This window comes from Protopterus annectens, chromosome 10.part0 (assembly GCF_019279795.1).
Source record: "Protopterus annectens isolate FY-2018-M chromosome 10.part0, PAN1.0, whole genome shotgun sequence".
Classification (NCBI taxonomy): Eukaryota; Metazoa; Chordata; order Ceratodontiformes; family Protopteridae; genus Protopterus; species Protopterus annectens.
Window position 1 is genome coordinate 1,205,589,681 of NC_056744.1, and position 14,901 is coordinate 1,205,604,581.

Genomic DNA, 14,901 nt, shown 5'->3' on the forward strand with positions numbered 1-14,901 from the left:
TTTTAAACCATCGCTTGTATAGCTTTTCAGTTTAACAGGTTGTAAATACAATTTAATACTAAACAATACAATAATAACCATTATGATAGCTATTAACAACTTGTAAAATATCTTATCCTGTCAGGTTTAATCCAGTTTACCAGTATTTCTAATACACTAATACCTGTTTTTTCCTCCCCCTAAAAGAGTATTGTCAAGAAGGAATGAGATATTATTTTCTGCAGCTTTATTTTAGACCCTTGTGTAGTACTGCTTATACAGTCAGTATAAAACTGAGAAAGTGCCCCTCCCCCTGTAGTACTGCAGCACTATTTACCTGCTTTATGCTGTGAGAATAGAATGTATGCCAGCCCAACACTATGGTTATACATTTATTTTATTAAATTATGGACTTTTGTCTGATTTGATAATTTTTTATAAAGCTTTTGCTGTTCACTACCACTAGTAGGCATTTACACCCTCCTGCACAATTGATTTGAACTGTATGTATACTATAGCCCATTTGCTGGCTGTACTTGATGCAACTGAGGTTTTTTTCTTTTAACATTTACTTGCAAACAGATTATCAGTGACATCTATGCACAATTGTGACTTTATTATAATTACCAAACAGTGTTGCCTGTAAACATTTTAACAAATATGTTTTAATAACAATGATGCTTTAGAAAAACTCAAACTACTTGTCTGGCAAACAGTCTTGTTTTTTATCTTATCTTTTTAACATTTTTTGTAACTATTCATCTAGTCTAGGAAAGTCTGAGCTCACATTTTATACTCTATAAACTATAGTTAATTATTTGGCATTTTTCCTTTAATGTGATTTGCATAACTATGCATTTATACTATATTACAATTAGCTTACATGGATTTCAGTATTTTTTTATTTATTTATCTATTTAACTGTCCTGCCATTAATTTTACAAAAACTGTTTGACAAATACCATCTGTGATTTTCTTTTTAAAATTTAGAACTTTAACTGTTTGGTGTTACAATACAATTATAAACAAATTGTAAAAAACAAAATAGATATTAGTTTAACCAACACATGTTTATATTTATATTATTTATATTTGCTGATGTCTGCCTTTTGCTTTTGTGTATTGCAAACAAATGTACTCTAGATGAAAAGAACATACATGCATGTCTGTCTTGTATCTGTATATCTTTATACAAGCATGTCAGTCTTGTGACTTTAAATCTTTACTCCTATTAACTATTTTTATTTAATTTTTATACACTAGAACAGTTTTGTTTACCTTTTGACTATGCTAAGAATGGCAGTCATATGCTCTACTTTACTGTAGTACTGATAAATGCCTTGTTTTAACTGAATGAAAGTAAAACATTTGAGAATGATTTGTCCCTACCATCCTACCATGTATGCTTAACCATTTTCAAAACATAAACATATTATAAAATATATTTCTTTTGCACAGATTAACTGTGTATGCAGGGAGTTCCCAGTCTCTGTCAGTTCAGCTAATTTGTTTTCTTTATCCTGCAACTGCTGTTGAATTTTTTGTAATGTTGCATAGTCTTTCTGACATTCTTTAGTAAGCTGTTCTGCTGAATTTGAAACTCCTATGCACTTTTGAAAAGATGTATGTATAACTTGTTTAAACTTTCTGAACTCATTGTGTCTGTCTTTTAGAAGTTTACTACATTTCTTTGTAACAAAATGTACTAGGGGGTCTATCAGTAACTGATTTGACTCATGTGGTGACAGGACATAACTGTTCAACATCTGAATATAATAGAAACACTTTACCGTTAGTTAATTCTTTATCATGAACAGATCTGTCTTCACAGTCTATTTTTTAGCAATATGATGCAATACTTTTTTATGGCATAATACACAAAATGCAGTTTTTGTTAAAGCACACAATAAACATTTGCCATATTTCACATGGTTTTCTTTGAGATACCAGTCAAATATTGAAATACATTTGCATAACGCCTTACTATTAACCTGCCCTAATAAGGTTTTACATTTACTAATGTGCTGTGTATACCAACATTGCAATTTACTAAAGTTTGGTTTATTCCTGCATGAATTATAAATAATATCCATACTGTCTAATAACATCCAAACTGTCTAATAATATACAAACTGTCTAAGAATATACAAACTGTCTAACATCATCCACACTAAATATTTGACACAGAAAAAAGTCTTACCAGTTAGCAAGAAAACAGGTGATCAGGCTGTTGTTGCTGATGGCTAGAAATTTTTCAGAGTCACTTGAGAAGCTGGTGAAGCACAACAGGCAGTGGACTGCTGTACAAGTAGACATCCACCTTTTCTTGGAGGATTTATGGCACTGCGAATTTCTTGAACTAGTCTCACTCCGGATTTTAGACGTCTAAAAAACTTTACTACCGCAAGCTGCATAAACTGAAATACTTTTGTTTAGGATTTACACATACATGCAAATGTTAGTTACTGCAATTTGACTGAAATGACCCTCTGCAGGGCTTACCATCACTCCCCCTGTGTTTGAATGCAGATTTTAGGTTCAAGTGCAGGCTAGCTTGCCATTGAAAAATTATATTAAGCTTACTGCTTGCTGTGATGGATTTGAAGTCTTCTTAAGACACTCAGTCTTGCTGGCTGGATTCTGCTAAAATTCAAAGTCTGGTTATATTTGCATTCACAGACTGTTGCATACAGAAACTTGCAGAATATACACTGATGCGAGAATATACTTTGCAGCATCAACTTTAGAGCAGTAACAAATAACTTTTTATAATAAACCAAACAGACTAACGTTGCAGCTTAAAGTACTGTTCCACTTTACTTTTCATATAGTACAGATGATGTGAGAGATATATTTACCTCAGGACAAATGTGTCCCTACCATACCCCTAACATAACTGGATTTATACAGCTCTTTATATACAATTTTAGTCCTCTTGGTATTCTATTTTGGAGAATTGCTTATCGTGTAGAAACAGTACTAATTGTTGCAGATGCTGATGCAAACTGCTGACTTAATGATATTATTTTTCAGCTTCCTTGTTTAACAATGTCTTGTCACATTTTTGCTGAATTTTATGAGAGACCAGCTTTTCTGACAGTGTGAACATCCTGTATTCTATTTGGATCTTTGTATAAGAACATTTGTTCTTGTGCCAATGCTGATAAACATGTCCTGTTTTCCACGCAGAAAAACATATTTTTGAGGAAACACATTGCCACAGTGTCATTGTCCATTCTTTAAAAGCAGATTTTGCATTTTTGCTCTTGCATACATCCTGTTTTTAAGTCTGTAAGGGAAAAATGTCCATTCAGCAGATTTCTTATTTTCCAAGCCATGGTCATTTAGTATGGTTGCTGATCACATAAGTTTCTGCATTTAAGCAAGCTTTTACTTTCAGCATATTTACAACATAATTAATTTCAGCCTTATATTCATAATATCTAACAGTACTGCTGACAGTCCCGATGTCTTGGTTGTCCATATGTGATATTTTGGCCTCCAAGGACATTGTATAAGTACATCTCCTACACACAGCATTATGTTGTTTAAGTAATAGGTGATCATCATTCATTTTGAGGCAGTCCCTACATTGTCTCAATATTCCCATCTCACTCAGGCTGGTTACAGACATTTTGGGGAAGTTTTGTTTTATGATTTTACTTTTGGTTTATGATTTCAACAGGAGTGATGTTGGATGTAACAGTATGTTCTTTTGGGAGAGACAGTTGATTTTAAGTTGCAGGGGGTAAGGTTATCGGCTGGTGGTACCATCTGGGTTTGTCAGTTTAGGGAGGGAAATGAAATTTTCTTTTCTTAAGCTAGGTGCAGTTTATTTATTTATTTAGTTTATTAATTTATTGACATTTGTTAACTGGGTTAATCCAATTGAGCCAGGGGCCCATTTTCAGTGGAGACCCCAGAAGAAAAGCTACAAAAATAATACAAGTAATTATGATATTTATAAAATATTAAAGTAGGGTCACAGAAATCTAGTACAAGTTAAAAAATTGTGCCCAGCAGTACAATATACAGGTAAAATAGCAGTTAACAGGTTCAATTTCCAAAACTTGAGAACAGTATATAGCATAAGCCAAATAATTAGAAGGTTTAGAGAATATTACACCAAGGAGTACAGTATGCATACAGTTTGTTAGAGCAAGTAGAAGAAGGAAAACGTTGATAGGAAAAGCAGATAAGATGAGAAGAGAGGAGACTAGTTCAAGTGGGGGGTTGACAAGGGCATGACTAAGTCTTCAGGAGAAAAAGTTTAAGTTCTTTCTTAAATGGGTATTTATGCTGAATGTTTCTTATGTTATAAAAGGAGACTAAATTAGAGATGGAGGGACAGGATGAGGGTTCATATAGGATAGAGTGTGAAATATGTAACTGGGTTATAACCAGCTGTTTGGAAAATTCTGGCCATTGTAGTAACTTAAGGGCAAGACAGTGGTGAGATTTGTAAAGAAGGTTGGTGGCAAATATGGCACCTTTGTTATAAGTTTTCTCTAGTTTAGTGATAAGAGATGTTTGAACATGAGTAAGGACAGGGTCAGCATAAAGAAGGCAGGGTAGGAGTAGGGCCGGAGTGAGGAAGGGTTTGTAGGAGGGTGACAGAAATTTTTGATTATGAAAAAGTCTAAGTTTCTGTTGGGTCTTTTTATACTTTGTTGAATATGAATATCAAATTTTAATCCATCGGCAATGATAACTCCAAGTAGTTTAGTATGGGGTTCAGGTTTAATAATGGTGTTGTTAAAAGAGGATATGGAGAAAGAGGCTTTGTGCTGTGCAAGTGTTTTAGGAAGGAAGAGGAGGAGTCTGTTTGTTTTTTTTTTTTTTGTTATTTTGGATTTAATATGAGTTGGTTATCAGAAAGCCAGGTTTCAACAGAAGAGAAGGTTTATTGAGTGAAAGTTAGTAGTTCAGGCATTTGTGGGCAGAGGTAATGAGGGTGGAGTCATCAGCATACTGTAGAAGTGTAGAGAGGTTGGTAGCAAAGTGAAGTTTATTAGTGAATATATTAAACAGGAGGAGGCCCAGAATTGATCCTTGGGGAACTCCAGTATTAAGAGGGAGGAATGGAGAGAGGACAGTGTGCCAGTGGACAGATTGCTGTCAGCCAGAGAGATAGCTAGATAACCCAGTTAAAGGAGGAGGTTGAGATATGTAGGTCTAAGAGTTTAGTTAGAAGTTTAGAATGAGAGACAGTATCAAAGGCCTTTGAAAGATCAAGGAAAAGACTGGAGACAAGGAGGTTATTGTCACAGGCTTCAGCTATTATTTGGGTAAATGATAGTAATGCAGTAGAAATACTATGGTGGGGCCTAAAGTGATTTTGGATAGGGGAGGGCAGAATAGTAATTGGTCTAATGTTAGAAGGATCTGTAAAGTTGCCACCTTTGTGAAGAGGGATAATATAGAATGATTTCCAAAATGTCAGGGACCAGGACTTCTGATATGGAATGATTAATAAAATAGAGACAGGGTAGGCGATGGATTGTGCGTCTATTTTTTGGAAATTAGGGGGTAGTCGGTCTGCTGAGGGTGAGCAGGGTTTAAGTTTGTTAATGAGAGATTTAATTGTAGTAATCAGGACTGGTTGGACAGAAAAATCACAGGAGAGTTTTGTTATGGGATAGTCAAGGTGTTGAGTGAGACAAACCTTGGGATTTAATAAACTCCATGCAGGAATAGTGTTATTTCTGCATGGAGTGAACCATGTCCGTGTCTGCACAGCCCTCGCAGCAGCGTGCTTTGCATATTCATGAAAGTGCACTACTGATAAGGGCTGTATAAACACAAACAGTGAACAAGTGTAGGGGGCATGTTCTAGCACTGCTTGCACAGTTAACATGCCCCCTGCACTCAAAAAGTGGTGTACATCGCTTTCTAAAAGTAATGCAGCAAAATATTAGAGAATGTCTCTAATATTATGCCAGCAATTCAGTATCTGTGGACACTGAAATGAAATAAATGAGTATTTCAGTGTCCTGGGACACTGAAATACATAGGGGGGCAGGAAAGCAACGCAGGGGGGGGTGTGTAACAGGTTCTGTGACACAGCCTCTGCATTGTAAAAGTGCCGTATGATACCTCACAACCTGTTAAAGCAGGAAATGTGGACAAAGGGACAAATAATGGGGGGACAGAGCCCTACAAAATAGGGACACTTCTTAAATATTGCTCTTACAAACTTAGAAAGTTGTTAAAAAACAGGTTATGCATTAGCATGAATTTGCAAAGGATAGAAGTCGGAAAGTAAAATGTATGCCATTGCTTCCTGGCTGCACTGCTCAATGACTTGTCAGAAAACCACAATACTCACTATATAATATAATAATAATATAATATTTTTTTACCCATAATAAGGAATGTTTAAGCGTAGATGATCTGGTGTGAGCGTTGTGGCCCTCAGCTTAGCATTGCTTAATCATCCCATAGGAGATAAATAAAAATATACAGCTCAAATTTCCAACCTGAGATAGTGTAGCTGTTAGAGTCCTGGCTTTATATGCAGGTGTTCATGGTTCGAGTACCAAGACAAACAAGTTATTTTTATATGGGAAAGCCATGTCAAAATAATTTTTTCAACTTAAATTATGTAGTAACTGTTTTTTGTCAACCAGGCTAGTGTACCTGGTGTAAAATGGAAGTGTGGGTGCATATAAGATGTGACACCATCCATGTATACACACGTGTCCCATACAGTATAGTCACACTCTTTGCTAATGTAATGAAAGCACATAGAAGGATGTCATGTAATGTAAATTATATACATTGACTAAATTAAGTCATTATTCTGATATTTTCTAAAAATGAAAAGTGAGCAATGGTTAGTAATGCTCAGCTATGCTTACCATGTTTAAGTATTGCTTAGACATGAATTCTAAGCAGCAGGTAGCTCAGCTAAGCAGATTTGCACACTATTAAGCAGTGCTCAGCAATTACCCCTTTAAGCACTTTTCAACTCAGCTTAGTGGATTTGCACAATGCTTAGCGGAGCTTAACATGTTCTAAATGGTTCAGTGATGTCAAAGGGTGGGAATATCACCTTATTTAAATGGTGCAGGCAGGAATACAGCCAGAATCTGTTAGAGTTCATCTGAGCAGGTACTATGGCTGGTGTAGGTGAAGTAGCGTGCTTTCAGGTGCAGCGCTGGAGCATTCAGGAGTCCAGGGTCATGGGTGGACTCCTGGTAGAAAAACATGAGGAGAGACTGCTGCAGAGCCAGTACCAGGGCTTGCAATACCAAGCAGATGCCTGGGACCATCTCCCACGTGATTTCACCAGTGCTACTGGCATCCTCCGAACTGGTGAGGAGGTATGGCACCACTATGCTGACCTACATTGGAAAAGGGAGTGCTTTTGGCCCATTGGATCCAAGATGCACGGACATGGAATGCTCCAGTAGTGAGTAAGTATCACTATCAAGTAGTTTGTAGCAAATACTAGCCTGAGAATGTGATAGACAGGTTTGCATAATGTTTGTTTTTCTCCCCTACAGCTGTATCAGAGAGGGCTAGTAACGTAGAAGCCCATGCCAACAGACTTCTAAGACTGTGCAGACAGGCTGGAGAGTACAAATCTATTTTGCAGTATATTGTTCAAATAGCTAAAAAGGAGTACATTGCTTACTGCTAGTACATAAACTGTTACTGTGTGAATTGAATAAATAAAAAAGTGTGACCGACTAATATTGATGTGTAATAAAGATCCCTACAAAAAACTGTTGTGTTTATTCTGGTATGTTGTTGTAAACATATAGAATGTAGACAGATTCTTCACAGCAAATATTGCTGTGACAGCATACATTAACTGAAGTTGTTCTGTGAACCAGATGTTAAGAAAAACTGTAGATGGTGGAGCAGTAAAACAAGATATAACTAAAACGTGAAATATATTTTGCACTAAGTTCTGAACCCTGAGTAGTACTGTGCAAAGTTTCAAAGTGTGCTCCATCCAGCATTGCCGTCTTTTAACCTTTGCTTTCCAGACTGTAGTAATCCAAAGAATTAATGTACAGTACAAAAACTATCTATCATGCATGCATCACAGGATTACACATTCAGACTGTCTAACCAAGAGACTGTTAGACAGAAACCAGTGAAATAAGAAACAGCAGTTCTCCAGTGGCTCAGCGTGATGTTAAATAGCATAGCTGTTAATTTTGCACAGCCAGACACGGTTAGAATCCAGAGAGTGGTACTAAGATGTGTGCATATCTACACACAAGGAATCAGGAATAAATGTAAAAATAGTAAAGTAGTGTTAGGACATATTTTCTCCACAGGTTTTACAGGTAAGGAAATGTTGGCAGTAGCTGTATGAAGGGTATACTAATAAACTGTGTAGAACTGTTCAACTGTTCCACCACATGCCAGCAAATGACAACAGGATAGGTACATACAAAATGCACTCTTCCCAATACATGTCTCTCAAGTGTCACACTGTCACAGCTAGTAGTCACTGCTGCCAATATCCCTGCACACAGATAGGAAACCAGTTGAAGTATGCCAGTAGCACACTCACATAACAGCAGTTCAGGGTACCCCTCCTGTGCCAGATATGTAACCCTGACATGTACAAGTCCCTTATAGTCATGTACCCAGAGTTGTCACAGTTTGCCGCATACCATTCCAGGCTGACAATTTAATAAGTATGCTTGTGCTACAGAAGCTATGGGCCATAGGCAGATGTAAAGTGAAGGCAGACCCATAGAGTATTAAGCAGTACTGTTGTGGAAGATAGAAGCATAAACAGTTGTTAATGGATGTTTTGTTTCTCCCACCCCTCATCTGGATCAGTACAATAATTAATATACTATGGGTATGTTTTTCTCCAAACCTAATGTTGGGACTTGTGTTCTATTATTTTTCATATATTTGTTTGGTTGCATGTTAACATACCTTATTCAAATACCATTGTTGGTGGTCTGTTGCCGTCAATGTCAGTGGCATGCTGTTATGATGCATACTGTTGTTTCATTTATGCATGTGTTTGTTTTGCTATTCAACTGTTTCACATCTGTTTTATGGCGTTAATTGGAACACCCACGCATGCTGTTATAACTAATATTGAAATGTGTTGTTCATGACTAACCAACATATTTTTTAAAACCTCACCACCATAGCACTTTTGGAAAGGCAGATCCTGGCAGATCCACCAATGCCATCTCATCTGGCTGTGATACTGGGCCCCAGCATGTCTGGGACCCAACTCAGGACTTCCTCGTCCTCTGGTCCTGCACCACCTTCAGGTGGAACCACCTCAGGGGATGGGGTCTATCCCCCCATGAGCGGGCGTGAGACAGGAGGCTGTCACCTGCAGTCAGTTCCGGGGTTTGGTGCGCAGCGCCATCCAAGCAGATTTAGGTGGGCAGCTGCTCCAGATTGAAGGCTGCCTAGTGTACCTTGAGGGTCAGGCCACCCCTCCTGTCCAGCCCCCAGCACAGCCACCTTCGGGGCTATGAAAGTGCAATGGTGACTGCCCATGGGTGGGGACCTCAGTCCTACTGTATCCATTTGGGGGCTCATGGGCTTTGGATTCCCAACCACCCTCTCCGTTAAAGGTGTTTACCTACCTCATGTGTCATATACCACCCCTGTCTACTGTCTTGTCTGTCTTTTCTGTCTGCAAATGCAACCTATCCCACCCAACCCACCTCCCCAAACATATATATAGCCCTTCCCCAACATCCCATGCTCACCTTAAAAAAAAGGGCATCTGTCCCAAACAAAACAAAATTGCCCCATACATAGATCTACATTTCACCCCCATGTACAGTAAAACTAATCAATCAAGTGACAGATTACTCTGCAAATATCTGTTGCCATCTCTCCTCCCTGTGGGGTGTGAGGCCCTAAATTCTAAATGCTGCACATTTAATTCACAGCTGTTGCTGACAAAGAAATGTAGAGCTATGGTCCTTTTCTACACCCATCCTGCACATCCCTAGCTGCTTTTCATATTTTACTGTCTGCTTGATCCTATTTCACCACTTTACTATCAACCTTTTTTCTTTTCATTAAAGAAAATTAGCACTGGTGTAAGCAGGAGTAAGTGGTGCTAAGCAAAGCTAAGAGGACATAACCGTCTGTTAGCAACACTTAGCTCCGAGCAAAACTACACAAACCTGCTTACAACTGCTTAAAATTGGCTTAATCACTCTGTCTCCATCAGCCCTTGTTCTGCCTGGCAATAAAATATGTATCAAACCCAGGATTCTGTGCACTACAATCACAACAATGCACCTGTAATACTTTTACAAACATATAAGTCATTCTGTCATTTAACATTAATGAAAAAGTTAGCATTTTCAAGTCTGGAACCCAAAATCATGTGCACAATAATGAGAGCAACACGCCTGTACACCATCTGAGTTGTAGGAATTTGCAGTGATTTTACAAACATAATATGCATCACAGTCATTCAACAAAAGGGGGATTATATATCTGTAGTACTGTTATATACATATATATGTATATATAGATAGCAATACACACACACACACACACACACACACACACACACATATATATATATATATATATATATATATATATATATATATATATATATATATGTATATGGTTTAACTTTACAATCTCAAAATACTGAAATCTCGAATTTCAGTATCTCGAGACAAAAGTGCCGAAAGTGCAGTTGCCCAAAACTGCATATGACCGAACTTGGAAATGTCGAATCCGCAGTTGTGGTGGTGCGCTATGTGATGTGTGGTTTACTGGGTCTGTAAGGTGCCATGTGCTCTGGGATATGGGGATGGCTGCCAATCTGTAGTTATAGCTGGAGATTCAGGTAAGTGTATTTTTTTAAGGGTTTTGGGTAGGGATCTGAATGTATGTGAGTGTGTTGGGAAGTTTTAGGTGTAGGTTAGGGTAGGTAGGTAAGAGTGTGAGTGTGTAAGTGTTAAAAGTGGTGGTGTTTGTACATATGTAATGTGCGTTTGTGCAATGGGATTGTAGAGTGTGTAGCAGTGAGTTTAGTGTCTTTTTCTTTTTAGTACAAACTTGGAGTTTGTATATGTAAGTAGCGGGGGTGTGTATATATAAGTAGCGGTGGTGTGGGGGGCTTGCCCCCTGCTTATATGTAAGTTAGGTGGGTTTGAGTTGTATTTTTATGTGTTTGTGTGTTTGTGTGTGTGTTTTGTTGGTTTGTTATAGTGTGGGGAGGAAGGTGTATGTGTCTTTGCTTGTGTGGTGGAGGGTGTATTTTAAATTAGAGCATCACATACTGAAAGTTTGATATTTTGAAGTTTCAGTATTGGGATGTTCGGTTTTATTGGATTTTGTGATTTTGTGGTTTCGGTACTTTCATCTCAAGATACTGAAATTCACAATTTCAGTGTTTCGAGATTGCAGTGTGAATATATATATATATATATATATATATATATATATATATATATATATATACATACGCACATATATATTTATTTGTACATAGATATATAGACAGATAACCAACCTCGTACTGCAACACATCTGCAAAAAGCCCGACAAATGGGAAGGGATAAAGTGCAAACAATAGTGACATCTTTGAAATATGGCTGTCATACACGTAGAAGTCTGCTAGAGTGGCATGGTGTACTTTAACATACAATGCCAGATAGATTCCAGGTCTAAAACACAAATGAATGTTGTTATTTACTGATGTCAATGCTCACATCATCCTAGTTATTTCTCAGAAACCTACAACTGTTGTGACCAACAGACAAAACAAATCAGCCACGCAACAGGACAGTGTCTAGACATTTGGACAGTGGAGAGGTATGACCGCAGTCATGTAACAAACTGGAAAAACCTATGACAGCTGCCAACCATGTCACCCAGCACCTTATGAACTACAGTAAGACCAACACAACACTAATCCATATCAGATCAGGGCAATTACCCAAGTATATCCAAATATATCATGCACTACAGGGATGGATCTGTAAAGGAAAAGTAGATAGTGGTGCATAAATATCCACCGACAACCATTTGTGCCAACAACCATTTGCTGTGACTGTGATGCAAATGGTTGTGGGTGGACATTTATGCATCACTACCTGGTTTACCCTACAGTTCCATCCACAACCATTTGTGGTTGTGGGTGGACATTCATGCACCACTATCTGCTTTACCCTACAGTTCCATCCACAACCATTTGCACACAGCAAAACAAATGGTTGTGGATGGAACTGTAGGGAAAAGCAGATAGTGGTGCATAAATGCCCACCCACAACCATTTGCACCACCATCACAGCAACATACTAGTACCTCAAATAAACTCTAGAGTAGAACGACTGTTTGAACGAACATATTCTGATTCTCAGTCACACACTACACTGAAATATACTGGCCCAACTCACAGTTTACTGGAAATCCTGAGGTGTTACAAGACATTTCTCAGTCTGCCCCTACAAACATATGTGCCTAATAGACCACCAGCAGCCATAAGCAGCATGCACAGTTAGATAGAAAAAGGATCCATGACACTCACATCTGCTACTCTCCCTATTCGGCCAAACAAACATCTACACACAACACTGCTACACAATCTTGGTAGTCGCTTCACAATGGCTAGACATACATAACTCTCATATGTACAGATTTCCACAGAATGTCCAGGGTGTGAGATCACATTCATGGCCACTGCCACATAACACTTCCAGGAGTCTGCTAAGCCAATGGGATGATACCTTGAGTGCAGTCAATAAATAATGATATCACATACCTCTGACCCTTTTACTGCAAGACATCTGGAAAAAGCATGACATACTTGGAGGACAGGGGGCCGGAAAGAGGGACTTATCTCACATAATGGTGTTACAAACCAAAAGAGTTGCCAGTGTCACAGGCTTTGTTTTAACATAATATCCCTGAAGGATATGATGTCTGAAACACCAATGGATGTCAACATTTACTGACTACAATTCTCACATTTTCCTACTGCTTCCACAAAATCAGACGTTGTCTGAGGGACAGACCATACATAACAGGCAAACATCTGGGAGTTGTGTGGACATCAGGACAGTTGAGAGGTATGTTAGAGACATATCACTGTCAGACATCAAGTCACAAAGAAAATGCATGTCCAGATGAACCCTGTTAAACTACCAACCTTCTATATGTATAACAGCACTACTGACTTACAATCTGTACCCAATTCTGGAGCTTTGTTCTCATGTTGTTGGGCTGTCTCCACATGTCCTCTCCTGAGAGGTTCTCCCACCTACTGCCTGTGAAGCTGTAGCCCCCACACCTCCATAATGTCCTCCACACAGGCAAGGAAAAGGGGCTAGGCACACATGAAGGCCATAATTATAGCACTGTGTTGCTATGGCATTGGCAAATTGAAAGACAACACAGTTGCTCTGGATGCAAGTAGCAAGTGGGAGACACCTATTGGTGCACAGGCCATCACCTGCTCATGAGCAGTACCTACAAAAGGCAAGCTGCTGCCTATGCAATGCAGGTCACAACCCATCTCCACAAAGACAGACTGCGACTAGACAGACTAAACATTTGCATTGTTGTGAGGAAACTTCTGAGCACTATGACAGGTATGTCAATCATATAAGCTTAAATTGGAATGCAGAGGGGGGATTTGATAATGTCGAATGGGTCATTAAGCATTAGGCTACAACAAGACCTGCTGGACTCACATGCTGCTGTCCAGCACCTATGGCCATTTCCTCTTGCCTGCCTGCAATGACATGGAGCACATCTCTCACCCCTGAGTCACCCCAGCAAAGGTCAGCTCATATATGACTACTAATGGAGTCTCTGTGTGCAACTGGTAGACCAGCTACCTGGGATTTTGTAATTTTTCATATGTCATCTGTGAATGCTACTCTGATACATATGCTTGTCTTACAAATGTAAGAAATTTACATAGGGTATGTGCATACTACACGACAGGTGCAGATGTGTGTGTTGAACTGCATGGGATATACTGAGCCTATACCTGACAACTGTCCAGAGTTTTTCAGACTGACCTGATGTCTGCCTCATATGTATAGTATATGCCTCAGACATTTGTGTATTGCCTGGCACATCACTGGCAACCCATTAAAGACTGACATAACAAATTTGCATACATGTGATTGTCAGATGCCATATCCTGCAGAGTACACCTATGAATGTGAAACCATCTTTGTTGGCAACTAAGTGTGTTTCAGCTAGATTCATAAAGTGACACTATTTACTGGCCTTTGCTCACCACTAATGTGTGCCTTTGTGCAGATGTCTCACCATGAAACCCATGTCAATGCAAGCACACTTTGTCCTGTAGGATGCTGACATTTGTGCAGTCACTGACACCTGCATTCTAGCTGTGGAGAGCATACCAACCTTGCCAGGTCACTCATCCCATCACACGTTTAGACCGCAAATGGGGCCCCAAAAAGCCACAGGAGGTGGAGTGATGAGCATTAAGTATGCACATACACACCTGCAGGCTGGCCAAACAGTATGATGCATGGGTGACATCCTGAGTGCAGTTAACAGTGATTAAACACCTACTCAAATCATAGCTAGCTACAGGCCTCCAACCATGACTATGGACACCCACCACACCTATTGGGACCTGCTGGAATTTGTCAGGATTCATTTGTCTACCCTGCTCCTAGGTGACTTCAAATACCCAAACATAGTGTGCATGACCTATACCACCTGAACATGAACACACATAGATTCCTTGGCTGTGTCAATGGCAATGCAGTGAATCAGCCACTGAACACTCCTACTGCAGGTGGAAATCTCAAGGACCTGGTCCTAACCAACATGAGTAGCCACTGTAGCACTCCTGCAGTGCCATCCCCCTTGGTAATATCTGACCACATAGCCATCACTGTTCAGGTCACCATCTCCCCTGCCCCTCTTTACAGTGTCAAACAGAATGAACTGTACACAAAT